This window comes from Carassius gibelio, chromosome B12, assembly GCF_023724105.1.
Source record: "Carassius gibelio isolate Cgi1373 ecotype wild population from Czech Republic chromosome B12, carGib1.2-hapl.c, whole genome shotgun sequence".
Classification (NCBI taxonomy): Eukaryota; Metazoa; Chordata; class Actinopteri; order Cypriniformes; family Cyprinidae; genus Carassius; species Carassius gibelio.
This window is the reverse complement of record NC_068407.1, coordinates 10,995,952-11,017,129: the sequence shown is the minus strand read 5'-3', so window position 1 is coordinate 11,017,129 and position 21,178 is coordinate 10,995,952. Positions and strand designations below refer to the sequence as shown.

The following is a 21,178-nucleotide window of genomic DNA, read 5'->3' as shown; positions in this document are numbered from 1 at the left end:
TACTATGTAATGATGTAGTTTAACTTGAACTCTTTAGGCTCTCCATGTATATTCCTGTACCTGTGGTATTACACATGCATCTGTTTATTTGTGTGTTTGTGGTACTGAAGTCACACTGATTTTTCTGTGTCACTCTCTACAAATATGATGAGGGGCTGGAAGGTAGGTGAGATGTCATGGAAATGCGTCATTGTGCAATGTGTCAACAAATGTAATGTAGGGTTAGGAAGAATAATTGCATCTTTGAATTAGTTTGCTACTGTTATTAAGAAAACCAATGCACATAAGATTTATTAATCTCTATACACAAATAACCATTTGTCATAATTTACAGTATTACAAAAAAGAAAAAAAAAATCAGATAGAAAAAATTGCATAAAATATTGACCACACAAATTAGTTGACAAATGCATTCTTAAAGCATTCAATATAAATACAAATATGTTGTCAGATCATCACAAAAATATCAGGTAAGAGCACTTCAAGATATTCAGATTTTCATATTCTGCAGGCAGTTATATCTTTTAGAGCATTCCATACAGCCTTTACGCACCAATGCATATTCATTTAGTAGCACTTTACTGCTCTTTGATATTAAATTACAATTTTTGAAGAGCCCGGTGAGATCCAGCTAAGGTAAGTGGACAGTACCTGGCACTATCACAACTACAAGCACTCACATCCTGCTCTCGGCTCACAGACCACTGCATGCTGGTATATCCACTGAACTTTAAACACAAATAGACCGACGGGGTTATTCACCTTGGTTTGAAATGTGAGGGATCCGTGCTAGGCGGAGCAGGTAGGTGTGCTTTCTGTCTTTTATGGGTCTCTTTGATTGTGCTCTGCAAGGCATTGACACCCAGGCTATCACACTATCCTGAATGGGCTAATGCCCACACAAGATGTGGGGGCTTCAGGCTTCTCTTAGCACATTTGAATACATTCTCAGAGGCATTTATATTTTCTCTCATTCCATTTTCTCATAGAAAATTGGTTTTCATCTGTCTGTAAAATTGAATGAAATGGTGCGTGTGGCGGCTGACCTTGCCAGCAGGGTCACGCTGGCATTATCAAATGAATTTTGCATTGTGTTATTTTTCTGTGGATATATGTTTGTGTGTGTGGGGAGCACAGTTGTTATAAAGAAAGGAAATGGAGGGAAATTAGCATTTCTTGTTCATTTATATTCTGTTTACTGTTCTCATTGCATCTTCCTAATTGCACACATTTCGTTACGTGCTTCAGTGAAGTCCTGCAATTAAATTGAAACAATTACAACATAAATTTACCAATAATTGGAGCCTAATTAATCACAAGGCAGCACATAATATAATCAGAGATTCAGGAAAACTTCTGTTTCATCTCATTCCTAATATTGGGACGTTCAGTTGAGCTCTGCACGGCTGAGAATATAAATTACCGGCATGTCTGAAATTCATCGTAAGTCAATAAATAGATACATAAGGAATCTATTTTCTTATTACTTTCATTTGCATGTTAAACGGTGAGAAGGCAGTTAAAGAGTGCCAGAACTAAATAACAGAGTAAACATTTCAGTTGCAGTTTTACATTTTAATTAACCTATGACCAAATATGATTACTGAAGTTATGAAAAAAAAGTTTTAGTATTAGCTTTTTTGCTGTTTCTCATAAAGTGGTGTTTAAACGTGAGATAAAGTTCTTAAGTGAAAAATAGGAAAAGCGCATCTATCACCCTGCAATTTCACATGCTTGTCGTCTTAGCATTCATAATGAAAGTTTGGGCTGGTTTTCGCCAAGAGCCCCACAGGATTTGAAATGTTACAAAAACAGTCTATGCAAACTTCCTACCGCAGCATGAGGAGAAGTTTAGTTAATAAAACTCATTTAAACATTTAACATTTAAATTTAAGAACAAAACCCAATGTTAAATAATTATAAATTTCTTTGATTAAGTCCATTTGTTAGGGTTACATTGTCAAATATAATTTTTCTGATAAACTAAATACTACTTAAGTGGTGTTAAGCAAGTCAAAAATATATAAGTCTCATCACTAAAAAATTTTTTTAAAGGCCAGATCTGGTAGACATAATTGCATGTATCCTCCTGTTTTACCGGTATTTTAACCGTTTTAAGTTTCTCCGTGTTTGTAATCCAGATCCCTTTAATTTAATACTACTGTAGGTCATATGTTTAGAGACCTTTGAAGATCAGGGGTCCTTTGAGCAGTGTCCTTGCTTTCAGTATGAATTAACTCTAAGCCCTCACATAGACTATTTTATGTTTATATGTGTGCTTCCCGCGGGGAATGCATAAACCCATTTTTACGTGACATTAGCTGGATCGAAGACAAGTGCAAATATCTTATTAAAATAAGTGCCAAACAGCATAGATGAAGTGTGCGTCTGTGAGATTGAGCTTGTCTGGTCTTTGCAGCCGTATTACCGTCGTTCTTATGCTAAGTTGCTTTGGGGAGGATAAAAGACGTGCGGTAATACGGGTGGTGCGCAGAATGCCAGTGGGTCTAATTGCTGTCATTTCACACGGAGAGAGCTTGTGAAGTTGAATCGTTGCTGCAGGCACTGTAAAGCCCGGTTCACAGGTGGGACTTCACTGACTCCAAATTAGAATTCTTAAAGTCTAATTGACGTGGCGGCATAAAGAATACCAACAGCTTGAGTATTTATAGTAAATCCTCTGAATTGTAACCTCCTGTATCTGTTTAAATGAGCAATGTTGTGGTAGAAGTGTCAAATTTGTTCTCTTCCTGAAAGGTCTTTGTGCATTAGCTCTTATTTTTGTAGCGAGTGAAATCATCCAGGCAGCCTTTTCCATTTAGCATGTTTAGCTTTCGCTATAATCTAGAAAAATGCTGCGCTAGCTGCTTCCAGTCGTTTCTGCTTTGCCAAGAAATGCACCTCAGATACCATCATTCACTTGTGTCATTGTCACAGATGACCCTGTGTGTGATAGGAAGAAGAAAGCCCGCTGTGACGTGTTGATCAATACGTATTTAAAATCCCATTACGCCTGCCGTTGCACATCAGATGCCTCGTTAATGTAATTACAAAAGTGGAACAGCCTCTTAAATTACTGCAACCGTACCTTTGCTGACTTGCCACTGTCGCATTCATTCATACGCTCTATTGTATTAAATGAAACGCAGAGAAATGGTGGTGGAAAATGCCAGCGGGTGTTGTCAAAAAAACCTCACTAACCTGCTAGCTATGCCACAATGTCAATATTTAGAAATAAATCAATATCACTATGTGACTAAAGATTAAAAGATGGTAATCTACTTTGTACTTTGGCTTTATGTGAGACTTTGTGTACAGGCTAAAAAACAAGTACTAACTGATCAACTTTTTATCTTAATTGTAGCGTAGGTCACACAAGGTTACTCATTTCGGTTTTACGTAGTTCCTGCAATCTAACAGCTGCTCATCCATCACAAATCCCATCACCTTACTCTGTTTTCATTCAGCACTCTTTGACACAAAACTTCAAAGACTTTTTTATAAGGAAGAGAGGCAGTGTTTCAGGCATGCCGCCAGTTGGAACTGATGCTGTGTGTCTTGAAGTACCAAAAAAAGCCAAGAAAGAAAGGAATCTGGAGGAAGAGTATGTTGTGTTATTTATGGATTTAATACTGCCTCCAGACTTGCAGTCTTCATATCTACAAGACACCAGTCCTATGCTAGACCTTATCTTAAATTGGGTGCACATTTCAATCAAACGCAGAGTTTCAGTTGGAATCATTTCAGATGATATTTCTCTCAAAAGATATAAATAAATGAGAAAAAGAGCATTAGAATGTCAATGTCAAGTGGCCTAATGCCAATTTTTTTCTGTGACAGAAGAATTTTGTTTGTAGGAATTTCCTCTGCTCATTAACAGTCATGTAATGATGGAGGGGTCATTCTTTCTAATTCAATTCTGAAGCACTCTTCACAAATCTTTTCAAACCACTTCAGACTGAATACAGTTTTACTCACTATTTTACTGTATGTAAATTAGATCTTAAAGCTTCCTCTTAAAATAAAAATGTCATTATGATGGACAAAACAAGTGGTATAGATGTACATGATAAATAAAAATAAAAATGTAACTTTTTATGGTAACTCATTGCATTTTCAAGTGCATTTCGACTACTGCCAGTATAAACGCTCCTCTCGTTACAAAACAACCAATCAAAATGGATGTTCAAATAATGGAATGTAGTTTGGTTTGCCTTCTTTTAAATATTTAACCAATCATTGTCTTAGGAATCCATTTAAGCCAATCTTTTTCATTAGCATGTCATGAAACACATTTGTGGATAAGGCAACATGTAAAGGGAAGCTATCCAATTTAGCCAAAGATATTGATGAAATACAAATTTATGAGACCATAAAAATGGACACACATAGGTGAGTAGATGTTTGATGCAATGGTATTTTCCATTGATGTATTAATGTTTATAATGATCATAATCTGCATTTGATGCAGAGTGATTTGTTTATGGTTTAATTTATGGTTTAATTTTTTTAAGCTAAATTTGATCAGTTCCATGAAAATGCATTTATATCAGCTTACCCAAAACATGAATTTAATGCAATTACCAGATGAAGGTATAATATGCAGTATTATCATCATGGATAATTAGACTATTAGTAAATTTAATAGGACCCCTGATTGCAGTAATTGACCAATCAGAGTTGAGCATTCCAGAGAGCTACGTAATCATTTTAGCTGAGGTATTCTGAACAACCATGAATTAAAAATATTTATAAATGAATTAGTAAATGTAAAAAAAAAAAATTCCATTGCTAGTATATCTATAGCTTGAACCAACTGTAATGAATTTAACCTTACTGTAAAGTGTTCCTGAAAAATAGACACAAAATAATGTGTGATTAAGCCCAAGTGTCCCACTTTATACAGTATGTATTCATCCAACACCTACAGTTTGCCGGTGTTTTCAGCAGATAATACAAATGATTTATGGCAGTGGTTATTTCCCAACATTTAATTGGAGCAGTCTGTAATGGAGGACATCTCACTTCATGGGGTTCAGAGGCATGGCTAACCCCATAAGAGGAGCAGACATTTTAGGATTGTGTCTGGGCTAAAGGTGCTGAATACTCAGACACTCAGGGGACCACAATGAGTTCACCATCGCCATTTACGTAGAGCCGATCATTGTTAATTAGATGATTTTCTCATTAAACTCCTGTAATGAAATTATAAAGTAATCAGCAGATGTCATTCATGTGTTTTTGGGATGGGGGATTTATCTTTGGGAAAGGCGAAAGGATTTCTTGATAGGTCAGTCTAGACGCTGAGAGACACTTTAATCTCAAATGCCACTATGCTAGACCAATTCAAAATGTATTACCCACCTCTTCTAAATGGATTTCATCTGAACACTGACATTAGTGCCCCCAATTTGCCAGTATGAATGCAGTGTACTGAAATCTAGGAATGTGATATTTACCATTGATATTTAGAGAATCAAGCCACAATATTGTGCAGATGGTTTTTAATTTATGAGGTGCAATATTTTTCTAATTGAGTTGGAAGGTTTTCTTTCTTGTTTTTCTATGCAAATTAAAGATTTTTCTCTATTCCAGTGAAGCGCAATTATACAATATTATTTAAGAGTGCTATTTATATTTGCTGTGAGCCATGCCATCGTCAAATAGCTAGCAACATTAGATTATTATATATAATTATGTATTTAGTTATGTTTAATAGCATGTTTATTTCAAGAATTACATTGAGACGTAAATGATCCTCATAAAAACAGTGTTATATTGCAATCAGTGAGGCAAAAAATAGGGCAAAAAAGACAGTGTAATGAGAAGAAGGAATGGATAGGCTCTGTCTTTCTCTTCTTTGGAGTTGAAGCAACACTTTTGTCTTGTTGAAGGAGAGGAACATGCTGAGCCTAATTTGCTGGAGCAATGCTTTCTGGCAGTATTTTTCCATCAGGTCAAGCTATTTTGAAATACCCTCAAGGTGTGATAGTGCTTGGACTCATTGTTGTGGTGTGCCTGCCAGAATGTCATTACCAGTATTGGTAGGTGGGTTCTATCCTCATCCACTGCACTGCACGCTCACATGCATGCTGGGGTGAGTTGATAGCTGATATAACCTTTTGGAGGAGATTTAGGATATTTGTCTGTAAACATTTAATTAGTTAAAGTCCATCGCTGGCTTTTAAAAGTGATTGGCATTCTTGATTTTTGTGCAGTGTTAGAAATTGATGCTTTGTGAGCTGCAAGCAAGTCATAATTATAGTGGTTCAACTACAAACAAGTGTTTCTTTTGAATTTTTTTTAAATGTACAATACAAGTCACTGCATAAAAGTGTGTAGAACTTTTTTTTTTAGAACACATCTTTTTTTATGTATAGTGTAGACATGGCAGGAGGTGAATGATGTTCATGGTGTTAGAATCCATTTGCCTTTATTGGAAAAAGTAGACAGCAAACAATAAAAAACAGCAGGCAGAAAAACATGGTCCGGGCAAAGTTCACAACACAGTAGAGCAGACAATCTGCAAATAAATCCAAATCAGTAATTACACAGGGAATAAACTAAAGGTCAGGCAAAAGATGACAATGCACATTTTGAAAACCAGGGCATGTAAAAGAATGCTTAGTAAGGTAGAGTGTCAGTACTTGACAATGGGTGTATAGTGAGCTTAGTTCAAATACAACATTAACAGGAAGTGCTAGTGATGGACGAATGGTCCATAGACTGAGGTATTTTTTTAAATGCATGTTTTTGTATTTTTAGAAATTTTTGAAAAATAAACATTGCTCTAAATTTACATTAAAATAAATTAATATGCACTCCATTGAATGGAGCTAAATCTTCAATTTGTCGCACCAAATATAGCTAAAATCAAAAAGACACCAGAATGAGAAGAATGGATGGTTTTCTCCTGGTATTATTGTTGTTTTGGATCCTGTACCTGCGAATCACTGACCAAAAGATAGAACTGTGTTTATTGAGCTTTGCATTAAACATAGAAGTAGGAAGCCGTGACAACCATCTAAGAAACGAAAAGTGGAAAAAAGAATGAAAAAAAAAAGAAAAATCATTGGCAACACAAATCAATACACAACGGACACACAAGCTCCCCAGGTGAGCAAGATGGAGATCAGACGTTGGATCGATAGCCTGCAGTCAATAGAGTAGAGCGACTGAGGTGATGGAAAACTATATCCTGGGTAGACGAGTGAGGGCACAGTCCCTGAGGCGGAGGGATGGGGCCCAAAGCTGAGCATTTTTAGCGGGAATACGTCCGACCTTGGTTATTTAAGATCAGCATAAATCTCCCTTGAGTAGATCAGGCAGTATCTCACTCCCTGTTTTGCCACTTATCTTCATAGAGCATCGTTTGCTAGCAGCCAAATTGTCAAGAGATTTTTTTTTTTTTTACTTTATTTATTCTTTTATACCTCATGATATTGTGATTTATTGTTATTTCAGCAAGTTGATGCCAGGAATAAACAGGGCGCTTATCTGTATTCTAATTTCCGATAGAGTTCCTACAATAAAGCACTGTAGCCAGCATGACCTTTAAAAGCGATTAAACATACAAACATGCGCATTTGAAAATTAATCTTAAATACACACACGCGCGCGCAGACATTTTTTTTTTACACTCTGAAGTGATGCGTGATGACAGCTTGTGTATTGAAAAGCAGTAAATATGCATGAGAAAGGCTGCTAAGCATTTTCCTCTTCACAGTCGGTGGATTGTGAAGAAAGATGTGGATTGTGTGACTCACATCTCATGAGTCATAAAGCTTATGCATTCACAGTCGCCCCTTTAAGTGCCATATGTGAACTTCAGATTCAGGTTGAATATGGTGATAAAAAAAATTATAAATAACCAGTTGGATCCCTGCGGCTAGTTGCCCTTAAAGGTTTGCGATGCGAAAAGATAAACAGACAGACAGCTTCTGTGCGATTGATTGACAGGTATTTTAATGAAACCATACACAGAATTGTTTTGCCCCATCACAGATTCAAGTGCAAATTCAAGCCGTCCTCTGGAGGTAATTGTAACACCTTAATTAACAGAACACATGAATGCGTAAAGGCCTCAGAAGGGAAAATACATATTTAAATCCTTCCGTTTAGCCCACTTTGATGAATTTGAAATTTCTTGCACTGAAGGGAAGGGGAGCGCCCCCGTGGGAGAATGAGCTCTGCCATTTCCCCATTCCTCTTGACCTGCCAAATCTGTGGCGGCCAGCACCAGTCGGCCTCCCTGGGGGTGCACGGGTACTCATTAATCTCTGTCCAGCTGTCCCAAAGGGGGCAGAGTAATTGTTTAATAGTAGATACTGTGAGATCATGATTCTCTCCGTTTGACATTTATGAGGTCATCAGTGTCTCTCAACATTAATGCACGTATTTATTCACGCGACACGTCCAGGGCTTTATGGATATCCGGCGTACCGCACGGCCAGCTGCACATAATAAGGGTATCCGTGTGACATTTCTAATGAGTGTGTAATTTGCTCAATGACACAACTACATCACTGATATAATAATGAACCATGATTGACATTGTGTGTGTTTTAATGACGAACTGCAGTGACATGTTTCACACGCAAAGTGTTGTGTGCCTTGCCCTCGCTGATATTCCTTCTGTTTGCTTAATTGTTTTGCTAATTATCCTGTAATGGCATAATGTTTGCCACTCTATATGTCAACTCTAAAAATATGTTGCCATTTATATTTCTGACATGGGCTGGGAGCAATCTGAATTTCAATGAGTATGGATTGCTAAATATATATTAGGGTATAATTGATTTCGGGCCATGGTCTGGCTGTAGTTACCCCCTTATTAAAACGGAAACCTCTTGTCATTAAAACCTTCCAGGCCAATTAAGCCATTGCCCTGGAAGGGATGTTTCAGCCATTCAATCTTCAGGCTTTCTGTTCGGGATGTTTTTTTTTTCTCACAATTCAGTCGATGAATGAATGTAGTCAGAATCTCTTTAAGGGAAGGTTCACCCAAAAATTACAATTCTGTCATTATTTCATGCCATTCCAAACCTGAATGAATTTCTTCATTTCTTCTGTGGAACATATTTTGCATAACTGTAATAATTGGCAGTTGGGTCCAAAACATAATTGGACCACAATGACTTATCGTACAGCAAAAAACACTGAGACATTTTTTATTTTTGTATTTTTTTTTTTTGTATTTTTTTTTTATTTTATTGCTTTTGTAATACAAAGATATTTTGAACAATGTCTTTGGGGGTTAATTTGTTCTTACAATGAAAGCCAATAGGGACCAATGTGTGTTTTGAACCCGACAGAAGAAAGGAAGTCAAACAGGTTCAGAGCAACAAGAGTGTGAGTAAACGATGACAGAGCCAGTTCTGGAAGCACAGGAATGTCTTGAAAAACAAACAACGGTGACATGATCGAAACTGTGTGTTCCTGTGGCTCAGTGGAAGAGCATTGCATTAGCACCACAAAAGGTTGTGGGTTTGATTCCCAGGGAAAACACATACTGATTAGAAAAAAAAAAAAAAATTATAGCCTGAATGCACTGGAAGTCGCCTTGCTTAGCGTCTGCTAAATGCATAAATGTAACTGAATATAAAGTTGATTGAAGTGGCAAACTATGCCAGCCAAGTTTTATAAACATACAAGACATGTTTTCCTGTGCTTGTCAGTTGAAGTCACCAAAGTGCTGTTGCCCTGCCAATTCATTTAAGTTGACTTAACAGAGAGACCTCTTGGATTGGCTGTCTCAAACTAAACGTATGGCCCATCACATCTTTAATAGCAAACACAAGATGGGCTCACCACCACAGTGACTCTGGGGCTGATCATTCGTCTCGTGTGGAGAGGGGGGCAGTAAATCAGCCCTGCCTGGGAATGTGACGTCTTGGACGGGGATAATTTGTGCTCATTCTGTTTCGGAGAAACTGGGTCGGAGATCATTAGGCCATAAATCATGGCAAAGGCGGATGCAAATGTAAAAGTATAGGAAACACAAAAACAGAACCCTGAGTCAAGACTGGAACTGGAAACATTTTGCTGTGTTAAATGACGTCCTGGGCTGGTTTAGGTGGTAATTATCCTTGAGCAACAAACTTTTAAGAAGGTGTTCTAAAGAATTTTAAGTGGTGATTTTCAGTTGAATAAGAATATGACAAGCAGTCTGTAAAGGATAGTGGAATGGTATTGGTTTTTGTCACGTCATCTTACAGTGCAGTGGATTATTGGGGTAGTGGTTTGTGTTTATGTACAGTAGGTGTGAGTGGTATAGGAAATGGGAGTGCTTAACGTACATCCCTGTTTAGAAACTCATCGCTGCCTTTTTATTTGTCTTGAAGCAAGAATTTTAATGAAATGCCAGATAGCTGTGCAGTGAAACCGCAATTTTATCTCTTGCATTGATCGTTTTTGTATCTATAATTGAAACGAAGGTGTGGCTTCACAACTACATTAATATCTACATTTTCAGCAGCCATTTCTTCAGTTTCCATTGTCACATGATCATTCAGAAATCATTCTAATATGCTGCTCAGTTACTATAGGTGCTTAGTTATTACCAATTAACATTATTATTATCAGTTTTACAAGTTTTTTCTGCAGGATCATGTGACACTGAAGACTGGAATAATGATGCTGAAAATGTAGCTTTGCCACCACAGGAATACATTACATATTAAAATAGAAAATAGCTTATTTAAATATGTAATAATATTTCATAAATTACAATTATTTTACTGTATTTTCTTTAATACAGCATAAGCGACGCTTATTAAAAAAAATCTTCTACATTTTTGACTGATTAATATATTAATATAAAATATTATTTATCAGTCTAAATAACATTCAAATATATTTCAAAGTAGATATTGCACAGATTTCCTTGTTACCGTGTATTTATACATTTAATGCTGAGTAATAATAATTAACTGCATGTCCTTAGGGTTTGGCTTAGTGTCACTTGCCTCATGTATTTATGCATAGTTAATTGTTATTACAACAGTAACTACATGTAACATGTTGTGTAACAAAGAAACAGTAAAATAAAGTCGACTTTGCCTTTCCAAATAAGACAGTAGGCTTTTGTACAGTACAGAATTATATTTCCACTCTGCTTTTGTTCTTTTCACTCATATTCACCTTGAACTTTACTCTAACCAGCGAGAGATAGATGCCTTCACCCTGTCGCTTTACCCTTCAGCTGCTCTCTCCTGCTGGCTTTGTTTACACAGACAGGAAGGATATTATACACCTCTATGTATGCATGTTCCATCCTTGCAAATGATTTAAATGCATGTTGTTTACTCTTTTCTTGCAACTGAAGGCATATTGATTCTGCTCTGCATCCTTTTGCACTAAGATCTATTCAATATTCATCCATTAGCTTGTTTTGGTTTCTGAGATCCCTTTTTAATTTGGGTGGGAAGTGGGAAGATGCAAAGAGTGCTGTTGGTGTGGGTTGTGTCGAAACTATAAAAGAGCCGTATGATGCTTGAATGATGTAAAACAAAAGATTTGATGTGAGAGGAGTTGTCGTGGTTACCAGAAAAGGTCTTAAACAATAGGCGATGTTCCCCTTGGGACTGAGGAGAAGACTAGCGTCACACGGAGAAGGGTTGCCTAGCAATGCCGGAGGAGTAGTTGTACGATTGGTTACGGAAGGCAGTGCTATTCAAAGTATATCTAGTCATATTCAAATGAAAGCACTTTCGGGTCTTCAATATTTGAAGTTCCGGGGATCTAGGCACGTAAATGGATGACGGATACAAAGAACGATGCATCTCTTGTCCCGTCTTTTTGTTCCTCCTGTATTTGCTGACAATGAAGCGCGAAGCGATCTTTATTAATCCGATTTCATAATGCTTTTGCTAATTGATTAAAAGGTGATTGCTGAAAGGTCTAACATGTTCTGGCTGCATTGGTCCGTCTGGATTCTAATTGCTTTTTAATTGAGCCTTTCTTCCTTTGAATCCGTATCTCCGATTAATGCTTTTTAAAACGGAGGGCAAAGATTGGATAAGCGAGGCTGTTTTCTTTCATAAGATTTCCAATAATCCATATTCATGTCTGGTATGGTGTTATGTTAATGAATTGGAGCTCTTTACGCTGAGTAGAAATGAGTTCTCCCTCTCCTCTTCGCTCCTCAGTGATAAGTGTGAGCCACGCCGCGCTCGAGTGGAGAGCGAGCTCTGGAATACATTTAGATTCCCACCACAAGAACAACCTGTCAAATTGGAAATATGGAAATATGACAGCTTATTGAATCCTGGGCAATTTAATGAAGAATGATATTTGATAGGCAAAGCATTTTTGTCAAAAGCAATTATACAAATCGTGCCTGTGCCAAACCTGGCCTCGATTCTGATTTCTTTCCTGTTCATTCTGTCTTCAGATGTGTGCATTTATGCATTCATACCATGATTTGAGTGAGAAACGGAGCAAGAGAGAGAGAGAGAGAAGAGAGCAGGCTGGCATCTACAGCGTGTGCCAAAAAGCAGAATACCTCATAGAGAAAGCACTCAGCGAACTGAGAAGAGCAAATGGAACCGATAACAAAAGAGCAACTTTGCTCTGTAGCCTGTGCTGAAACAGAGCAGGCCTCTTTCTAATGTAACAAGGGCATACCGACAGGGTTCATGTTGTGTGCTCTTCTCTGTGAATTATACTCCTCCTTTTATGATGTGGATCATACCTCATGTTCCTGAAAACTGAAGTTTGGCTTCGGATCTCCTACTCAGAGTGACTTTAAAGGGACAAAATCACCCAAGATTGAAAAAGATGTCATTATTTTCTCACCAACATGTCATTCAAAACCTGTACAACTTACTTTGTTCTGTGTAATACATCATATGCAAAAAAAATAAAAATAAAATAATAATAATAATAATAATAATAATAATAATAATAATAATAATAATAATAATAATAAAAATGAATCTTTAATTTTGTTAAAAAAAAATTTTTTTTTAATTTAACAAAAAAAATTGTTAATAAAGTGTTAATTTTACTTCTTAATACTCTCTTATGATTATTTTTTGATTATTTTAAATACTTTTTTATGTAAAATACTTTGAATTACCATCAAATGTACAGTAGGCCTTTTCTAGTAAAAAAGGAATTAAAAAATCTTGTTTCTTTTTTTCTGTTCATATGATAAGTGGAAGCGAAACCTACGTTTTTACTTTTTATTGTTAATTTTATTTCTTAATCTGTTGTGAGCATTTTATCATTATTTTATGACTTACTTTGTTCTGTGTAATACATCATATGTTAAATATAAAAAAATATATATATTTAAATCAGTTTTTATTTGAATCTTTATTTTTTACTTTGTTGTTAATTTGATTTCTTAGTCCTCTTTCATGATTATTTTATGATTATTTCTAAATCTTTATTTATGTACAACACTTACCATTTTCATCAGATGTACTATAGGCCTTGCCTGGTACAAAAAATATTTTTGTTTGTAAAAAAAATAAAAAAAAAGAAATTAGGGCACAATGCTTGTTTTGAACCCCACAGAAGAAATAAAGAAAAGACAGGTTTGGAATGACATAAGCAGAAGTTAGTGACCGAAGTCATATTTGGTGCCTGTCCCAACACTGAAACTGTAATACTTGTCAAAACTTTCAAACTACAGTCTGCAATAATGCAATAACAAACATCAGCAGACCTCAAGGATGTATATTTCTAAGAAATGCACCCTTTGAGTTCAGGAAGTCATTTACTGATTCAGAGAAATTGTAAATGTGCCGCAGCCATTCGCAGGAGTATATACGTCTGACGGTGGCGCTTTAATCCCGCTCGTGACGTGAATAACTGCTCGTACAGTTCTACATGACCTACGCCTGATACTTCATTGGGGAAGGGGACTAATTTGTCTTCCCAAATGGATTTAGTTTGTCAGGGCTTTAACTAAATTGAAAGCGGGGAGGAAGAGAGGTAGAAGAGTGGCGAGAGATCCGTTAAGGTGGTGCCGTTACCGCTGACAGACTTTGCTGTGGTGACTGGGATATTGCAGCCATTTCTCACTGCCACTGCAGCTGCAGGAGCCACAGGATGCGGAGCAGAGATGCCAGTGTTCGAGGCCATTAGGGACCTGGGCAACCACTGAGCCTAAGGGAAAAAACACTACACCCAGACACAGCCTGCAGCCAAAACACTGTGTATGTGTGTGTGTGTGTCCAGGCACTTGCCTATTTGTCCAGCTGTTCATTATAGCACTCATGTACACAATGCCTCAATATTTTATGGTTCTGTGATTGACTCATCTTCACCTCTGCGCAGTTGATGCCATGGGAGAGATGGGAGGGGGAGGTCACTGAACTGTCCATTCTTTTCCTTTAACAGCCAAGGATGTAATCCAAGGCATTTGGATGTTGTTTCGCTTTACCATCCTCACTAGCTTTGTTATAAAAGCGTGGAGCTGCGAGCTCATTTCCTGACTCAAATGGTCTGTGTGAGTGTCAGGGTACGGGAGGCCCAGCCTTACAGAGAGGCCTGTCAGCCACATTAATAATAGAGGACTCAAATTGCTCAAACGAAGCTGCAGCGAGGAAAATCAATGTGGAAAATGATTGCTGGAAGCTTCCTTGTGAAAGGAAGACCTGGAGTCTCATTGTTTGTTTCGCTTTCGACCATTTTGAACCATGGTTTACCGTAGTATAATAGAGGATCTGTAGAGAGGTTTTGTTAAATAATTCACCTTTCAACAGCTAGCTTGACGATTCCCTTATAGATTCTGTGGAAAATGTCAGTTCCTCAATGTGAGATGTCATTTCATTTTGAATTAGAAGTCATGGGAGAACCGTTTGTGAAGAAATGTGATTACAAGCACAGAACTCGAATTTGAACTTTTGTTTTGGATTTATCTAATCCTTTTTATTGTATGCACTACTTTTCGAACGTTTGGGGTCAGTGTGTGTGTGTGAGTAATTCATAATTTAATTGAATGAAAATGCATCCGATTGATCACAAATATAATATTGAATTATAATTAAGCAGAACAACTGTTAACATTGAGAATAACAAATATTTCTTTGAGCTTCAAATCAGCATACAGTATTAGGATGATTTCAGAATGATCAGGATGTGTTTCTGAAGACGAATCAGGATGTGTTTCTGATGGATCCTGAAAATTAACCTTTCAAATAGAAAATGTAAAAAAGGAAAACTGTTATTTTAAATCACAATATACCACAGTAGTGTTTTTACACATAACTATTTTTTTTTTATTGCAACCACAATTGAAATGCATAGAAACGCAGTACTTGTATCATTAGAATGAATTTCTGTTTTCATTCAGTAAATAAATCTCCAAATGTGTTTCTGGGTGAAAACAATTCCGTCTGATGGAGCAGGTCACACTTCACCTTGAATAGCTACTTCAGAGATCCTCTTCAAGTCTGTAGAAAATGTCATGCTATACTATATATATCACAATCACAACATCTGGTGCTGCCACTTATAGATGACAAGGAGTGCTGTTGCCTTGAAGATCTCCGATCTCTCACACTCTCTGGTTATTAACTCCCTAAATCCTCTTGAACGCTTATCCCGTACCTCACGAGTTTAATTTCTACGTGTAGAGTTGTTTTATGCTGTCATGCGCAAGATACAAGAAAACAGCCTGACTCGCCAGGATTTTCCTGTTTAAAGACCTTGCTGTCCTTCTCGCTCCGGAGGTGAATCACGAGAGCGGTGAAGTATGATGTATAAAGACGGTTTGTATGATTTTTCATAGGCGGACTGTTCATGTCAGCAGAAGGGAGAGGGTCTGTGGGCTGCTGTGGTCGGGGAAACAGATTTCATCAGTCCTGACTCCCACTTTTGTTGCCTAGACAAAAGTGCCTGACGAGAATTTTCTCGCAAGACGATGACAATGATCATGATAAATGCTCTCAAAATGGCTGGCTCTTTATCATTCGCTGTTAACTCTATATTCTCATTTTATGCAGTTAGTGTGCTTACAAAAAAAAAATATGTTCATCAAAACGAGCAGGGAAAAGTGAGACTGCAGAGTTTTTGTTATCAAATTGATCATTATAAGCCTTATCTCGCTCGCAGTGCGCCAGAGAAAACAAACGGCGCTGTCAGCAGCGGCACATCACCCATAATTCCTCGTCCTTTTTGCTCCATAAACAGTTGTTCCATCCGCACCGACCTTGGCGAGAGAGATAAATAAGTGGAATTAATTTGTTGCTGGGGCGACAGGGAGGCGTAACGAAGAGCACTGCCTGTTATTAATGTCCCTCCTGGCTGTGGTCGCACCCCCAAGGACCATAGGCGCTCGGAGAGGAGGTCAGCAGAGAGGGAGGGCCGACCGATCCAGTGGGCAGCACGGTGAGAAGACTTGGGGTGATAGAATGCGCAAAGAGGCCACGGAGAGCCCGAGGCAGAGACAGATGATCTGACAGATTGACATGAAATTAGACTGAAAGCTGGTAGATATGCCACCGGCGCTATCTCTCCACAGAGTGCCTGCTTCACGCTGCTTCGCTATAGAGAATAGAGTAGAACACTTTTTGATAAGACCGGACTCGTGACCCGCAAGGGCGTTTGGTGTGCGTACGAACCAGCTTTGGTAATATTTTACATTGTGTCAGAGGCAAGTCATAATATTTAGCCGAGCAATCCAGTCCTCGTTCTTCAGTTCGGTTAATTGAACCTGGCGAGAAGTAGGGCAGTGTCGCGTAAATGGTGATTGACCTCGATAAATTTGAGGCAACCCTGGTGTGCGAAGGGAGGGCCAACCAGACACATTTCTATGCCAGACCCGGTAATTAGCTTTAATTTCCTACCTTTATGGCTCATCATTAAAATTAAGCCTCCCAGTAACGCATTTATTACCCTGCTCGGGAACAGTAGATGTTCCTTGCAAAAACGAAACCCATTTAGGCGAGAATTTACATTTTAATGATTATTCAAGCTGCCGTTTACGTGAAACGTGATGTGCGCCGTGTGATCTGATTTTACAATACGCAACACTGCCGATTATAACAGCTACTGTATGCTAGCGTGGGCCCGCGCGCCACAGGATGACCAGGGTGGCTCATGGTGAAGAGGATGGAAGGAGCCAGCAATTATATCATCGCACCCACTTCTCTCAGAAGGAGGTATAAATCTCCATCCACTCTCAGAGGAAGTATTGTTTTGCACATACATTTCAAAGGATTACTCATTCCGGTAATTCAAGAATAGACAGTGCATTATAGGGCTCCAGCAGGCCGAGTGATGATTAATTGTCGGCACTTTTGAAGATGCAGTGGGCATAGCTGCTTCACAGTCATGTTTATATCTGGACCTTGTCGTGATGGAGCAGTTCACGCTCCTACTAAAGCATGTGCGATTAAAACTGAAGTGTGATCTACATTTTCAGGGACGTGATGGAAAGTCAAGTCACACTTCATTTCGCAGGGTTCTTTGTTCTTGTAGAAAAAGTGACTTAAAATCAGGACTGTGCAAAGAGTTGTGTTCTCTATGCAGATTAGTTTTTTACAATTGATTATGTGCATTACTCAATGACGAAGATACGCCTTTAAAGCTCTTCACACAGTGTCTGCGATCTAAAGTTGCTAATTGCTTTTCAATTGCTTTGATACAGAGTGCATTCAATGACCGTATCATTCAAATTTGTTTTTCTGAGCCAACTCCATCACTAACAAAATTCTATGTATAAACTGTGTCTGCACACATTTTCAGATTGTTATTTATACGTTTTTGCATCACTGTGCTTTTTTGTACAGTATGGAAGAATATTCTAAATCTTAAAAAAGCTTTTCTTTGTTAAAATTATTTAGCTACATTATTTAATTTACACATCTAACAATGAAAGAGTACTTCTACTCCAGCAGTAATTAATCTTCGATGCACATTTTAGGATTTATAGAAAACATTGTATACAAAATGTGGTTACAGTGTAATTATATTTAAGTGCTGAGTAATATTAATTAACTACATGTATTTAGATGTGGTAAGGACTAGGATTAGGGTTTGGTTTAGGGTTACTTGCATGTAATTATGCATAATTGTTATTATAATAGTAAGTACATGTAACGTAACAAGGACACCTTCAAATAAATTTGAATAAATGTGTTAACACTAGTGAATAAACCATGATCAATTGTATTTTTATTAACTAACATTAACAAGGAGAAATTAATGCTGTTAAAATGTATTGGTCATTGTTAATTCATGTTCGCTAATGTATTAACAAATGGTTACAAATGAGTCCTTATTGTAAAGTGTTACACAATTAGGTTTATGACAGCTGATTCCATTTTTACCTTAAAACCACCCTGAAGCTGAGAACATTTTGATACATTTTGTAATAGTTTACTTAAAAACCTGAAATTGCCTACCTTTTTTAGAATGATTCTGTTACCTAAACATGGCTGACAGAGAAAGTAGTGACTGGATGCATCTGTAATTGGGTCACAACTTAGAATGCCTTATTTAATTCTAGGATGACCTTCATGCAAGACTTGTGCGTGGTGAAGAGTAAGTGAATAAAATGGCATTTCACCACTGTCTAGCAGTTGCAGATTAGCAGAATAATATGACTTTCAACCTCACTCTGCATTCCTTAATCCCAGAAATGTATTTTCCTCATGGAGGTGAAAAGTATAAGGCCACTATCCATATGATCAGATGTCCCTTCTAGATGCAATAAATGCAGGATATCCAGACTTAAATGCATAGGATTGTCAAGGACGGATCAAGCATGCAAAGAGATTGTGCATGTGATGCATTACAATATACAGTATATGCTGTTCAGATCCTAGATAACTAAATGAAACATCTGTAACACATCACAGCATCACAGTTTATACAAATAAACATTATTTAATGAATTAAGAATGATCAATCCTTTATTATTTTATGTAAGTACATATTTAGCATTTCAATTTGTTTTTTGTAAGTGCAAATGCAAGTAACCCTAAGACAAACTCTGATCCTAACCCTAACCATATAGTACATAGTATTTAGCTAATATTAATATTAAAGTAGTTAATTAATATTATGCGGTGCTTAAATGTATAATTACACTGTAAGAAGTGCACCTTAAAATAAAGTGTAACTCTAAATTAAATTGAAATGTTGTTTATTGTTAGATAATGATAACTCCCCATCGCTAATGTATTAACAAATGGTTACAAATGAGTCCTTATTGTAAAGTGTTACACAATTAGGTTTATGACAGCTGATTCCATTTTTACCTTAAAACCACCCTGAAGCTGAGAACATTTTGATACATTTTGTAATAGTTTACTTAAAAACCTGAAATTGCCTACCTTTTTTAGAATGATTCTGTTACCTAAACATGGCTGACAGAGAAAGTAGTGACTGGATGCATCTGTAATTGGGTCACAACTTAGAATGCCTTATTTAATTCTAGGATGACCTTCATGCAAGACTTGTGCGTGGTGAAGAGTAAGTGAATAAAATGGCATTACAGGTTACAGCAGCCATATCACCCTGGAGCCCAAGACCGGTTTCCCACTGAAGCTAAGCAGGGCTGAGCCTGGTCAGTACCTGGATGGGAGACCTCCTGAGAAAACTAGGTTGCTACTGGAAGAGGTGCTAGTGAGGCCAGCAGGGGGTGCTCACCCTGTGGTCTGTGTGGGTCCTAGCGCCCCAGTGTAGTGATGGGGACACTATACTGTCAACAAGCACCGTCCTTCGGATGAGACGTTAAACCGAGGTCCTGACTCTCTGTGGTCATTAAAAATCCCAGGATGTCTTTCGAAAAGAGTAGAGGTGTGACCTCGGCATCCTGGCTCAATTCGCCCATTGGCCTCTGACCATCATGGCCTCCTAACAATCCCCATATCTGCTGATTGGCTTCATCACTCTGTCTCCTCTCCATCAGTTAGCTGGTGTGTGGTGGGCGTTCTGGCGCAATATGGCTGCCGTCGCATCATCCAGGTGGATGCTGCACACTGGTGGTGGATGAGGAGATACCCCCTGACAATGTAAAGCGCTTTGAGTGTCTAGAAAAGCGCTATATAAATGTAACAAATTATTATTATTATTTAACTAAAGCATTAGCAAATAATCTGCTACATTTTGTATAAGGCTACCTGTATTTAGTATTTTAAGGTTCAGGTGCTTTGAGTGACAAAATGTTCTTGCCGGCTGAGAGTGTTTGCATTTTAACGGTTGAAGGAGTTTATGACAAACATTGGTTTTACACCAGGTAGTGATTTGGTGCACTTTGAAAGTGAGATAACTGATGTGTCAGACTTTGTCTTGTGAAAATTTGAGGAGTTTGAAAGAAAGTGTAGTAAGTATTGAGACATGTGACAATTGTTAGTAAATGTTAGATTTATTGCCTGATGTACAGTATATGGCAGCTTTACGGTATTGATTGAACATTAAAGGCTGTTTATATGTATGTGAAGCTTTTATTGCTTAGAGTACTTGGTCTTTACAAGCATAAATTAGCAGTACAACAGTACTCAAATCTTTTCCTCCACAATAATTACTCTGCATAACAAGGGATCTAGACTTTTGTTTGCTGTTGTTCTTTGTTTATGTCATTATACCAAAGTGTGGCTCCATGGATCACTTTCAGAAAACCTGGTAATGTGTCACAATAACTGAATGGAACTTATACATCTAAAAAGCGAGATTAACTTTGATGCCCTCATAAACTCTGGCCCTGATTATTTTTGTGAACTCTGCTAAAAGACAGAATTGGATTGAAGGTTAATATCTGGAGTGTGCATTCATTTGCATACATTTGCATCCATTGACAGTAACGGGCCATCCATCTGCGTACGGTTCAAGAGAGAGCAGTAAGTGATGTGTGAGAGAGACAGCAGATGAGTGAATGAATCTGTGAGCACTCAGAAATGTGACCTCACCGGTGATCGATCGCATATGTGAGTGTAAGAGTGTGATCTCATATGCTATCAGGTTACTGCAGACCACCACAAAGTAGTGAACGGCAGACGTTGAGTCTGATGCAGCTGCTGTGCATGAGTGAGAGTGAACATCCGTGGATGTGAGCATGAGGTTTGCAGAGCACGCGGTCACGCCGCCCTCCTTCGCCTCCGATGGGGGTCCTAGGCAGGCCCTGTCGCCTGGCAACCCACTGAAATAGCCCAGGACATGTCATGGGGGAGAGGATTACACCGTAATCAGGTTGCAAGGTCACAGTGAGAGAGTGAGT

At 37.9% G+C, this 21,178-nt stretch overlaps 1 protein-coding gene across 19 annotated transcripts in view; it reads left to right on the top strand.

The window, feature by feature from the left end:
* Nucleotides 1-21,178, top strand: part of nrxn1a (neurexin 1a) — a 170,975-nt gene that overhangs the window by 11,688 nt on the left and 138,109 nt on the right. The gene's annotated exons all lie outside the window — the stretch shown is intronic.